Below are 14,015 nucleotides of genomic sequence, written 5' to 3'. Positions count from 1 at the left end.
TCTCACTTCTCACTAACCATAGCTCTGAACTGTTAGCACAAAAACAATAATGAGGGAATACAAATTGTGTTCTCACTTCTCATCATAGCTCTCAACTCTTAGCACAAAAAATGTTCTCACTTCTCATCATAGCTTTCAACTCTTAGTACAAAAAATGTTCTCACTTTTCATCATAGCTCTCAACTCTTAGTACAAAAAAAATCTGGACAAAGCTCAGAGCATAGCTGTCAACTCTTAGCAGAAAGAAATGTTCTCACTTCTCATCATAGCTCTCAACTCTTAGCAGAAAAAAATGTTCTCACTTCTCATCATAGCTCTCAACTCCTTCTCATCATAGCTCTCAACTCTTAGCACAAAGTAAATCTGGACAAAGCTCGGAAATGGTGGTGGCTAGGGACATTAGGCTCTTTTTACTCTGTACCAAACACCCCAGCCCCAGTGCAGCATTTTCATTTCACTTTAAATAAAAAAACAAAATGTATCTATGTCAGTCAGTGTCCTTCTGTTGTACTCAGAGTTATCAACAGGCTACAATTATGATTGTGAAGTGATTGTGTCACATTGGAGGAAGGTTTATTACTTCTGAGTCGGCAAGGCAGTAAGGCATTCTGCTTCATATTACTTCTTATATCAGTGTTTGGTTGTGACTCGAATAATTAAATGCTATCAAATGCTGCCAAATTCACTTTACAACATATTTCAGTGAAGCAGCCTTTTTACATTACACTTTCCATTTTCCAGCAAGATTGCCACTGTACTAGAGAACATAATCCAGGGCTATGCCGAGTTTACGACTTTAAATGCTAAATCCATTTCCACTTTCATGCACAGATACTGAAATATTGGAATCTGGATCAAACAATTAGATTTCTGTATCCTATAACTTAATTTAGTTACAGACTATGATAAGTATCTCTGTGGTTTGATGCTAAAGGTAGGCTTGGGAATAGGGAGCTTCAGGATCAAATCTTACTAGAGGTGTTTATCGAGTGTGTCACAGTATTCATCTTAAATGACCTGTTGGGACTTGAAGACACATGGTGTCTGATTGATTGTAACATTTTATGATATAGATTAGATCGGTGGAGCTTATTACCAGTAAAGCTATGAAAATACAGTTTTGCTGTTATACATAAATGAGTTTCACACTGCAAACTTTCTGAACAACATTAGAAGTATATGGCAATCTTACAGTCTCTATAACTAACTACAGTCCTATTCATTTAGTTCCAGCCATGCAAATATATGCATATACTACTCTGTAAAGAAGACTGCAGTAGATGTGTGTAGGCAGCTTCTCCCTGCCACACACAATGAGTTAGTTCCTCTGCCTCTGCTTCAAGCTTACTCTGAAAATGAGTAGTTCCAGCTTCAAGCTTACCCTGAAAACGTATAGTTCCAGCTTCAAGCTTACCCTGAAAATGAGTAGTTCCAGCTGCAATTGCTTCAAAGCTTACCCTGAAACGAGTAATTCACCTGCCGTTATCCCTGCTTGCAAACAAGTTCCTCTGCTGTAAAAAAAGTGCTGCAGTTTTCCCATTCCCGCCCGCTCGCAATTCAATTTCGGCCAGTTGGAAATGATGATGTGAGCTCCTGGAGTTCAATTCCAACTGGCTGGTAGCCTGACGGAGCTGACATCATTGCACATGTGATGACATCAGCTCTGACAGCACAAAAATTAAAAAAAAACAAAGCAAAAAAAATGGAAATAAAGGGGTGCCACTCTGGAATCATGGCACCCTTTCATTTGGACCCCAAAACTCGGTATAAACTGAATAATTCAGTAAGGTTGGGTGGTCTGAGCCTATCCATGCATGCCAAATTTCTGACAAGTTCTGATACCCTTGGTAAGTGAAGGCATGGGCCTGGGAGATGAAACATTTACAGATTACCTGTGTCCATTAGAGACATAGATGCCAAATCAGGGATGACTTTCCTGTTTCCCATCAAATTGTCCAAGTTGCACTTGAAATGCATTAGGGAAGAGCTCTACTTCACATGGATGGGGAGTCTGTTCCATAGATGGGCAGTCACTGGGATACACACCTATCTCTCTATCTGGTCCTATTTATATCACAGGCAAGGTTTAAGTCTTTAGAATGGGTAAATCTCGTGCTGTTTGTTTTGTGGATATGCAGGAGGTCCAATACAGTGGGGTCTTACAATGCCCTGATGGCAAGGAAAACAAGGCAGAGGTCTCCTGTCATGAACTGATATGACACTGAGTACAGGGAGATGATTCCAGACTTTCTCCATAGCTATGATTTTTTTCTCAATTGTTTTTATTGAAAATTTTAAGAACAAAATATTATAAAACAAATATACATATCTAAAAGAATAATAAACAACTAAAATAACTATTTACAATGGTGTCTACTATAAAGCAAAGCTTTTTAAATAGAAAAAGAAATGTGATAAGAGTAGTTGTTAATTAATTATTAAAGTCTGTTTATCCAGCAGATCTTTAAATTTCAACTATATATATTATATGAAGAAGTGATTCTAGATGATCTTGTTTTGATTGTGATACATTCAAAATAACAGACTTCAGTTGCCAAGTGTACAGATTTCTTCATAGAAGGAGTAGTCTCATTCTTATAGTTCTTGGTGATAACTTGTCTTGCTAATATTCTTGGAAGTTCTTACATAGAACCTTTATCACACCACATAAAGTTGAACTGATGCATAACAAAGACATAGGATGCGGGAGATGTAAACTAAATGTTAAAGCTGACTGGCAACACAGGTTTTACAACTGTATAAAACTTAAAACATATCAGGTTAATATGAATTATCTATTACAGTCTGTTTTTAATGTTAACTTTATGTTGACAAATTCTCTTATTTTATCTAGAACTCCTATTCCCACTTAGGAATACTTGGATATTGTGTATCCATTGTTGGTTTGTGTGATTAATCTTATTAAAATGAAACCTGAAAATATCCAGAATATCTTCTATATCAGTAATCTGCTGTTTACTACTAGAGGAGTATAATTCTCTGATGTGGTTAGATTTAACAATCATTTTTGTTCTAATAGCCAATGTAGGCATGGATTTAGGATATATGGAATAATTACTTATTATTTTAATCTCTTCAGAATTTATCATAGTTTTATATTGTAAAATTTCTAAACATTTACCATTTAAGCTATTTATTTCCTCTGCTAAGTTATTTCCTTTTTGACTAATTTTAGTTCATCAATTTTCTCCTATAAATCCATCAATTCTTTGACCAGTTGTTTGTGCATACCAACTTGTAATTTTGTCAAATATGTATCCTTTTAAAGAGTCACATACAAAAATCTCTGAGGCATTACCTGTATGACTAATTTCAATAAAAGCATGATTTTCTTTATTAAAGAACTTTTTAAAGTCTTTCATATTGGTTATATGTGCAAAAATCCTTTTAACTAGGATATTATTACTAGAAGTCAATATAACTTCAAATTTTATCACATTATGATCCAACAATGGGGAAGATACTACTTTAACATTATCTATTCTACTAGTGATCTCATTTCAAACATTTACTCTTATCTGTTCATGATTGTTTCCCATGTCTGTGTGAGAAATGTGTAAAGTAGAGTATGTCTGATCCTGAAAACTCATTTATATCACTTATATTATATAGATCAGTGAACTCCATCAGCGCCTTGACTGAGGCAGATTTCTTCCTTTCACAACTATTGTTGGTATCCCCATCAGATAAAATATAGTTAAATTCACCTGCAAAAATAATGTTTCCCTTTCATATTTATATTATTTCCCCCAACTGTTGTTTAACTGTTTGCATTTCTAATCCAGGTATCCAATAGACATTAATAAAAGTGTATAGTTTCCTTTGAATTTCTACATTCACTGAACAAAACATACCTTTTTCATCACTAGATGTATTCAGAATTTTAGGCAGAGGGAAAGAATTTTTCCATAAAATAGCCACCCCACTTCTCTTTTGTTTATAACGAGAGCTAGTCAATACATAATAGCGTTTATTATTAAGCATGTCAAAATCTTCTTTTGTTAAGTGTGTTTCCTGTAAAAAGGTAACTTGGAAATTAAATATTTTTAAAATTTTGTATAAACTATCCCTTTTACAACCATTATTTAATCCACGGATATTGACTGATATGCATTTCAGGCGGGTCATACTGCTGAAATATGAAAAAGTAAATAAGTATTATGTATAATACCCACATACATTTGCAAATAATATGGTATTGAAAAATTATTATTGTATCTAGTGAACTGCTTACTCATAGATATAAATATAACATAATTGAAACTGTTGACTGTAAATCTTCTATCAAGAATAGTAGACACCAAAAAAAGGAATTAATTTGTAACCTACTATACATGCACTGTTCTTTCTTACCCCCCCCCCCCCATGGAGTTTAAGACTCCTGGTTTGAATAGCAATCCTATTCAAACACTACCACCTACCCACAAATAATTATCTAGCATCCCTCTACTACTTCTAAGCTTATAACATATGAAAGGTATAACGTATTTAACAAAATTACAAGGAGTTAATATATACATGATATTTAGATTGTAAACATCAATTTGTTGTTGTAAAACTTATAAACTGTAAAGTATAGCAGATCTTTTAGTCATTTGGTTCTATTTGTTTGTAAGAGCCTCTATAGCATTATAATAAATCCAATCATTTCTTTTAGTTCTGAGAAAAGAGAAACTAAGACAGATAAAAACAATACATATAACATTGTTTATACCTAACATGCTATATTACTAAAATTGTATAATATATTATTGATAATGTGACTAACTACTTAACTATTTAAGTTCAATTCTGACTACAAGACTGTACAAGCTTGAATATTATGGTAGATAAAAATGATATTTCAAAGAACAAATTAACTTCTCCAAGAATTTTTTTTGTCTGTTTGTGGAGACTTGCATATACAATTATCATTCAAAATGTATTTCTTCTTTAAATAGGATATCATATTCACTAGAACATACCATTAGATATAAAGTAATAAACTAGCAACTACGATATCTAAAATAACTAATAGTATATTCCCAGAATTATATTTGCACTGACGGATAACATATGTTTGGCAATATACCCACTACAGTCTTTTTAAGAGACACATAAATTTGCAGCTAATCAAAATGACTGTGTAATTTTGACTGTCTTTGTGGAAAACATGGAATTACGTTCATATTAGTCCCTCCTTTACTATGTGTCAGACTTTCAATTAACTCTCAGAGCATGAGCTTCTAGTGCTGCTATGTATTTAAGCTCCTCACTTCCAGCTCAAAAAGCACATCCACACAGAAAGCAACACAAATCTTCACCACAACCATTGTCATAAACATACACATATCTGTTGCCTACATGTGCTGGGCAAGTCAACCAAGCAAGGGGTTGACATCAACAGACAAACAAAATCATCATTCCTTCTTTAAATTAATAGAACATAGTATAATTTGAATAATATAATATCTTAGGATAAAAGTTAAATTTAAGAAATTAATTCTATATTGTGCTTGGTGTCATAGTACTATAAAATGTATTATATAACTTAAAGAGCGAAATACAGATTTTACAAGTGCTAAAACAATACTTTTTGAAGTAATTATAGCAGAGAGTACACGCTAATTAATACCTTCTTACTATTTTGCACTTAATTTGTGTATTAAGATCAAGTATAAAACAACATTTTGTCCAGTATTTCTTTGACACTCTCTCTCTTTAAATCATGACTGCTAGTGTATCCTTTGACCTTTAAAACTGTTTGTCACAGCTAAGTACTTCATATTTAGCTTCTCCCTTCATTTAATCTTTATCTAACAGGTAAAACAAGGCTCACAACCTCAGCGGGTACTTCAAGAGATCTCAGAGAATCAAAAAAAGAACAAAACATGTAGAAATCAGTCAAGGTAAGTGCATGAGCTTCAACAGTCTCAAAATAATGTTGATTTCATTCACAGCTCATTTAGTATTTGATAATTTCCATTTTTACCACACGCACAAGTTAAAATACAGAAATTGTCTTTACTAATGTAGTTCTCCTCTTCTAACCTTTCCCCAACAAATAAACTTGCACCAAACATCACAGATATGCGTAAATAAGAAATAAAAATAAAAAAAGAAAGACTGGGGGTAAAAAAGGAAATGGCTTCATACACACTGCTTACACCTACCATGTTATCACTGTATTAGTAAAGAAGCACTCATAAACAGCATAACAGTCTGATAGCTCTTAGAAAAAGCACATCTAAATCTCATACATACAATAACACACATATTCCAATCAACCATGACATGTGAATTAAAAGTTAAAAACATCATAAATATTCAGTCCATTCACAATACACTTATTTAATGTGTTTGAGCAACTTGCTATTATGTTATCATGAGCTATCACTTTAAGATTTATGTAGCACATATATGAAGAAAGGAAACTAATATATATATATATATATATATATATATATATATATATATATATATATATATAAAGAAAGCTAATTATTAGTTAAATAATTAATTAATACTAATTAAGCTAAGGCATATATTTAATATTGAAAATAAAATATAGAATATTAGCTTAGCAATACATATAGGAAATGAGCAGCACGCTGTTTCTCCCTAGAGTCTAGTTAGCCAAGTATCATAGGTTACCGTTCCAAAAGAACTAGTGTCATGGTCTAAACTATAAAATTATTTAGAAATGATTAGCTTTTCTGAATGCTAATCCAACTAACTAGGCATGCCAAGCTCGAAAAAGATTTTCTCCTTATTCTTAGAAGGTCTGTACTTCTGTAAAACTTTTTTATTATTTTAAAGTCTCAGTCACAAAAATACAAAAATAAATGAAGTGAAGTGATTCCATTAGTTGGATTAGCATTCGCAAAAGTTAATCATTTCTAAATAATAATACAAATAGGAAAAGGAAAACTGATGTTTATTTACCTTATAAGGAAGGGAATCCTTGCTTCCTACCTTTCACTTATATCATTAGTAGCTGAGTTGGTAAACTTTATCATGGAAAAATAATGTTGTTATTAAAACAATTAGCATCAATGTTATACTAAAGCTAAGAGTCATTTGTCCTTTACTTTCTTTTTCTTCTCATTGGATTTCCAGGAATGTACTTCTGCTTGTCCTTTAAAGTACTATTGTTCCAGTCCACATCTTCAGTCTGGTCTAGAATTTTTTTTTTTTAATGACAGTGCATTGCCTGGGTCTTCAAAGGGTCTAATTTCATCCTGAAGGAATATTTTGAGCCTGGCAGGAAAGAGCAAATATACCTTAAACTGTCTTTTCTTAAGTTCCTTTATGAAAGGTAAAAACCTTTTCCTTTCCGTCATCACAGCATTGAAATAGTCATTATCAAATCTTATTAGTTTGCCATCCAGTTTAATAGGAAATTTGCACCAGGCTGTTTTAAGTATTGGCTCCTTGTCTTGAGATGAGAAGAATTTAACATTAACTGATCTTGGTGAAGAGTTAGTTTTTGATGAAGTAGAAACTAGAGACCTGCGTACTCGTTCTATGCCATATGACATAGCTTCAGAAAAATTTAGTCTTACAAATCCAGGCAGTAAGATAGTTGACCATATTTCTCCTTCTATTTTTTCAGGCAGTCCAAAAATACAAATGTTATTTTTCCTGGATCTGTTCTCCAAGTCATCAGATTTGTTTAGTAATAATGTATTCTGTCACAATAGAAATTCAGTATTGTTCTCATCTTCAAATACTCTGCCTTCTGTGTCATTAGGAGCATTTTCCATTCTATCTATCTGAGTTTTCTGTTGTTTTAAAATAGAAATAAAGTAGCAGAGCAAGTAAACTGTGCTGCTAGCCTGTCAGCATCCAGGCCATGCCACCTCCTCTTTATAGCTAAGATTTTTGAAGTCCAATATTCTTTTTGCTAAGATCCTCTGCAGTCATGCATGTTTTATTTTGATATGTCAAGTGAGATATTTGCTAAATGGCACATTATTTTGTCCAGCTCTGTATCTGCAGAAAGCTTTGTTTTATCCCAGTATTGGTATGGCAGGAATTTTAAATAATGTAGCTAAACACTTGTCAACTCTAGTATTTATATTTATAAATATAAAGCCTATTTGTTTCAATGTTATAAAGCAGATTAACTTAACGTGGTTTTCAAAGGAAAAGTTTGCAGACCCAAGTCTTCTTCTTTCAGCTTTTCCCGGTTAGGGGTCGCCACAGCAGATCACCATCCACTCATGATTGGTAGTGGAGTTTTACAGTGTTGAGTTGCCAGCCTGGCACCCAACCTTCCACAGAAGGTACACACATGCACGCACTCATGCCTAGTTTTTAGTGTGTCCAATCCACCTACAGCATGTCTTTGGGATGTGGGAGGAAACTGGAGCACCTGGAGGAAACTCATGCGACCACAGGGAGGACACGCAGACTCCACACAGAAGGCACCCCAGCTGAGGATCGAACTGGAGAACCGCTTGCTGTGAGGCGGCAATGCCAACCGTTGCACCACCGTGGCCGCCCTTGCAGACCCAAGTCTTAATAACTATTAATTTCTGATAATATACATGAAGATCGGGTTACTGTTTTTTTATGCATGGTCTCTCATAAAACATTATATGAATCCTTACTAAACTGTAAACCTGTCCTGTCTGCCTAGATACCTATCTCTGACATGTAAGAATCAGTGATGGCAAATCTTTCTCATTATTTAGTGCGGAAACCAGCTTTGCAATCATTGGCATACTTACAAATTCAACAATGTTTATCTAAGGGTATTGCATCAAATACTATATTAGATAATATAGGCCCTTGTACAGAACCTTGAGGATTCCCTAAAGATACATACAAAGATGTAGATTTTCACATGAAGGAATCCATCTGGTTAAATAAGGATTAATGTTTAGCACTTTGAACGATGTATATATCACATAATGCAATAGTGAATCAAAAGCTTTAGTTAGGTCCAGGAAAATCAGTGCAGTGCTTAATCCTAAATCTAAAGTTGTAGTTGTTTCTATCATAAAACACAATTAAATTTGTAGGACTTGAATGTTCCTTATTCAAACCATGTGAGTAAATGTCCTTTAAAGCTAAATTATTGTCATTATAAAGGAAATTAATAAGGCACCTTTCAAAACACTTTCATAAACCTGAGGTTATTAAAACATTTCTAAAGTTTTTATATAAAATTTATTTCCTTTATTGTACATTGCAAATGCAAACGTTGATTGAAAACAGAATAGAAAATCAGTTCAAGCATATTCTTTATGTTAACCAATAGTACGGCAGGTATTCTATAGGAGCCATTACTAGTAAATTGTTAATTTTATTATGTGCTGATCTCAACTTAGCATGAGTTATCCATGGACAAGAGATCTGAGGATTTTGTACCTCATCGCTTTCATAATATTAAGGCATATGATCCCTAGGCTTTTATCAAATCTACAGAACTCCAGCCTCATCATTTTTATCACTAAACAACTGATCAAGTCCAGCTTTCATTTCCCTATATTGCTTATTCCTACACTTTGGAATTTCTCCCTCCACTACCTTCAACAATAAAATCAGAGATTACACACTAATTTATAAACTATTTGTCTCAATGCACTGAAGTATTTAATAGGATTCAGCAGAATGTAGTTTATAATTCAATAGCTTTTTCTTTTTTCTCTAGACTTCAAAAAGGAAAAAAAATCGCCACTACACCCATCCCAATTCTTGTTATCTCATCTACTTGCTTCCTTTAAAACATTGCCTTACCGCTCCATATCACTCTCCTCCTCTTGGGCCTTATTCCTGTATACTCCACATGTATGCCTTTCTCCTGGCTGTTTGAAAACATTTAACTGAAAACCTTTATACCTTCCTCTTACTGCAAATATCTGCATGCCTAAATTCTGTAGCCCTTAGAAAACATCTCGGTGATCTTATGGAAATTCTCCCTGCAATGTCACTCTGTAGAGAGCTGGGAATAACTACATCTCCAGTACATTTCCTGCTCACTCTTCTCGGTGACACATTTCCTAATACACATGTTGCCTTTAATTTTTACACAGGAAAGTGTGTAACTTTACATTACTCATAGAATGTGGGGTAGAGAGTAGCTAACAATCCTTGAAGCAGTGTTGAGCAGTATACGGGCTAGCTCTTCCATAAGTAATTATATATCTAATATTTTGCCATTAACAATAGTAAGCAGCTTGATCTTATCTTCTAATTATTCTGTTAAGACTCACGCAAATCTGCTGAAATAAATTCAGTGCCAGCAACAGGCTCGCCACTCGTTGTAAGTTTCTCATTTGATATTTCTCAGCATCTGACAATCTTCGGCACTTCTCACTAGCCAAATTGCTATCCCTGTAAACAAGATACTTACTACTCTCATACACTTTTATATCTCTTACACTGTCTTATAAGAAATTGTACTAAGCACATTTTTGAATTAACCAGTGCTGTGTTATAGAGGGATAAAGCCATAACAATAGCCCAGGTGAGTTGGATTTGATTATTAGCTCAGGTGATTAAGGCATTAGCAAGGAGGGATGATATCCATTCAGAGGAGGAAGGTGTCCATCTAGGTGTTGCCTGAAGGGAGGCATGGTCCATAGAGGGGAGTAGCCAACACACAGAATAGACAAATGCAGGAGTGAATGAAGGTCAGTCATTAAATAAAACCAATCCCTCCAACAAAAGCAGTCACCAGCACAATAACTCCAGGATATCTTCAAGCTAGAAGCTGGCACTTGCCCTAAGTTGGAGAAAGTCTGGAGGTAGAAAGAGGAGTTGGTAGACATGGCAATGGAAAGGGGCACTGGAGATGACCAAAACGAATAAAGAAAAAAAGGGAAGGAGTAAAAAAGACCTTCTTGAAATCCATAAACACAAAGTTAATCGTGTTTGCCTTCCAAGCATGGCTTTAACCTGTTTGCAGCACTGGAACTGGTCATATTGATGAGATACAAATAGAAGGAGAGCAGGTCAACTATACACTTGTTTCATGACAATTCTTTTTAGAATGGCATGGACTAGCTGTCACTCACATACAATTTCATACTAAAATAACACATCTTACCATCTCCATTTGCTTGGTCAGTTTTGCATAGCACACAGTGCAGAATGTCAGTGCATCCCACAGAAGTTATAAAGTTTACCTATGAATGGTCAAAGCACATTCCTTTGATTCACTGTTTTTTGAAAGATGAATATTAAAACCAGTGAATCAAAAATCCTAAGTAAACAAAAAAAAAATTTTGTAGAAAGGTAAGCTCCCCCATACCCCTCATGTGGGGGCTTCACCTCTTGTCCCCCCAAATTATATATATTAACTCTATAGTCAGACCACAATGTAGAAAAAGAAAAAAAAAACACCATGAAACGCACTTTGCCAGCTTACACAATATAGCACACTGCTGAGAAACGCACTGCAACATTACATTTTTTAAATGAAATCCTTGGTGGAAATCCCAAAAATGACCTATAGGATAGCCAAAGTTATGAAGCTAAGTAAAGAGAACAGTTACATTTTGCTCCTTATTATCTTGTTATGCAGCTCACAAAGCCAGCATGACTAAGTAAAGATTAAAACTGCAGTCTGCTCTTTACTACCCTATAAAGTAATCTACAGTATTTACAAGGTTAAGTAAATATTTTAGTTACATTCTACTTGTCTTTACCTGGTACAACTCAGTGAATTCACACAGCTATGTAAAGATTAGAGTTGCATGTTTCTGTATTCTGTCCTCTGAAGGAATTTATTGAGTTTAAAAAGCTAAGGTAAAGAATGCAGCTGGTTTTGTCAGTCTTCAGCATATACAGTATTGCTTGTACCGTCCTAAACAAGCTGAATATCGATACTGAATTCAGTGTATATCTATTACCGATACTTGCCTTAAGTATTTCATAGTAACTACATGTCTTCACATCTGCTTTGAAGTGAAATGTTAGATCCACCACTTCTGAATGTTAATTCAACACATATGACTGATCTGACTACATGATCCCTCACTTGGTTTCAGAATTTTATGTCAAAGTCAAGTCATCGGTTATACTAACTGCATTGTTGCTATTGCATACACTGTTGATTATTTATGGTTAAAACAAAATGTCATTAAGTCTGGATACATATGCATAGCCTATGCAGGTAAACACTAAGCACATAAGGAGTTATAGTTCTTATGTTCTCTACATCCACAGATCACACTTAATCAGAATTTACCAGAAAAGGATACTAGCATGAGGCTACCCTTAAGAATCAGAGCATGTGTCATAAAGGAGGTGGTTATCTTCAGCAAACAAAAATTATTTTATTACAAATCCACCTCAGGTGATGTCTGTCTACACTGTAGACCTTTACTACCAAATGCTACATGTCATAATATCCAAAGACCCTATCTAGGCACTAATGCTAATCTGGGCTGTACTAATGCCCTAAAACTCAAGCATGTATACAAGCATATATATGTTTTATGTAACAGGAACTCTAAATAAGAGCGTTGTTTTATGACCCTGCCACATTTTGCTTTCTTGACTGGAATCCTGCACATTGGATTTTCAGTTAGAAATATGGGATGTCTTTTATGATATTTTATATATGATATATATATATATATATATATATATATATATATATATATATATATTTATGATATTTTAGATAAGCGAGGTAATGATAATGTTGTCTTTGTTAACCCTAGTATCAGTCTAGTAACTACATAATGCAAAATGCCATCTGCCTTTTAATTAAAAACTGCCAGACTATCCATACCGAGAAAACACCTTCATTAAATCAAGTCTAAGAGCTGAATAAGTGCAAAATTATCCAGGCACAGAGGAAGGGTCTTTAGCCACCCAAGCTGCTATGCTAAACAGATCTATAAAAAGAGCAAAATGCCTTGCCTGAGGAAAATTATCTTTGATATCCTGCTGCATTAAGGTAGAAAACCAAAAAACTCAGTATATTTCCTTTTTTTGTTTTTTTTTGCTGCATCTACTAAATAGAAGATACATTATGCCAACATAAACTACAGGAAAAGGTAATGATTTCTGATAGATAACCAGTAAGTAATTGAGTATCATCAGATCATCTTATTTAAGATGCCAGATACAATTAAAAATGCAGTGCTACATAGTTTACTACAGTCTTAGTCTTACAACTGTTTAAGGTATCTGATAGAGAAGGTCAAAGCTAGTTATTACTCAATTTCTTTAAATGTACCTTTATTCATTTTTGAGAGCAAGAAAGAAATTATGGTACAATTCACAATGTATAAATCAGTAATAATTCATGTCAAAGAAAATAAACATAAACAAGGAAAAAGAAAAAAACATGAGTGAGAACAACAATACAGTAAGTAATGAATACCCACCAAAAAATAATCACAACAGATCTTACTCACAGAAAAAAATAAACCTCAGTTCATATAACTAACATATCCAACAGTTCGACCAATTCTCCAACAGAAAGTGAGATCTATACAAATATCTTTGAAGCCACTGCAGCAACTGTGAATTTTCTTATGATAATAAGTCTTAAGGCTTATCAAACAGATAACATTATATTATATTATACATGGAACAGTCAGATCCCTATATCTTTTAAATTTGCTTTGTTTTCAATGCTCATCTCTTGACTTGAATACAATTCCACCAATAGTGCTATAAATGTGTGTAATTCATTAAGCAAAGGCAAAATTCTACCCAAAGACAATACCGTCATCTCCCCAACAGAACACACCAAACTACGTGGAGTTGAGGTTGATAACAATCTCAGATTTGACACTCACATTTCTCTTACCATAAAAAAGGTTCACAAAAAACTAGGTGCATTGTATAGAAACAAACAAATCCTCACCAAGACAGCCAGAATTTCTGCTGCCAATTCCCACCTAATCTCCACTTTACTCTGTGCCTCTCCTATACTTACCTACCTTAGACAAACAGACCTAAACAAGCTCAAGGCTTGCTACAATAAAATTGTTAAGTTTGCCACTGGTGCATCTTATCGCAGCCACCACTGTATCTCACTTAGA

This window comes from Protopterus annectens, chromosome 3.part0, assembly GCF_019279795.1.
Source record: "Protopterus annectens isolate FY-2018-M chromosome 3.part0, PAN1.0, whole genome shotgun sequence".
Classification (NCBI taxonomy): Eukaryota; Metazoa; Chordata; order Ceratodontiformes; family Protopteridae; genus Protopterus; species Protopterus annectens.
This window is presented reverse-complemented; position numbering follows the sequence as displayed.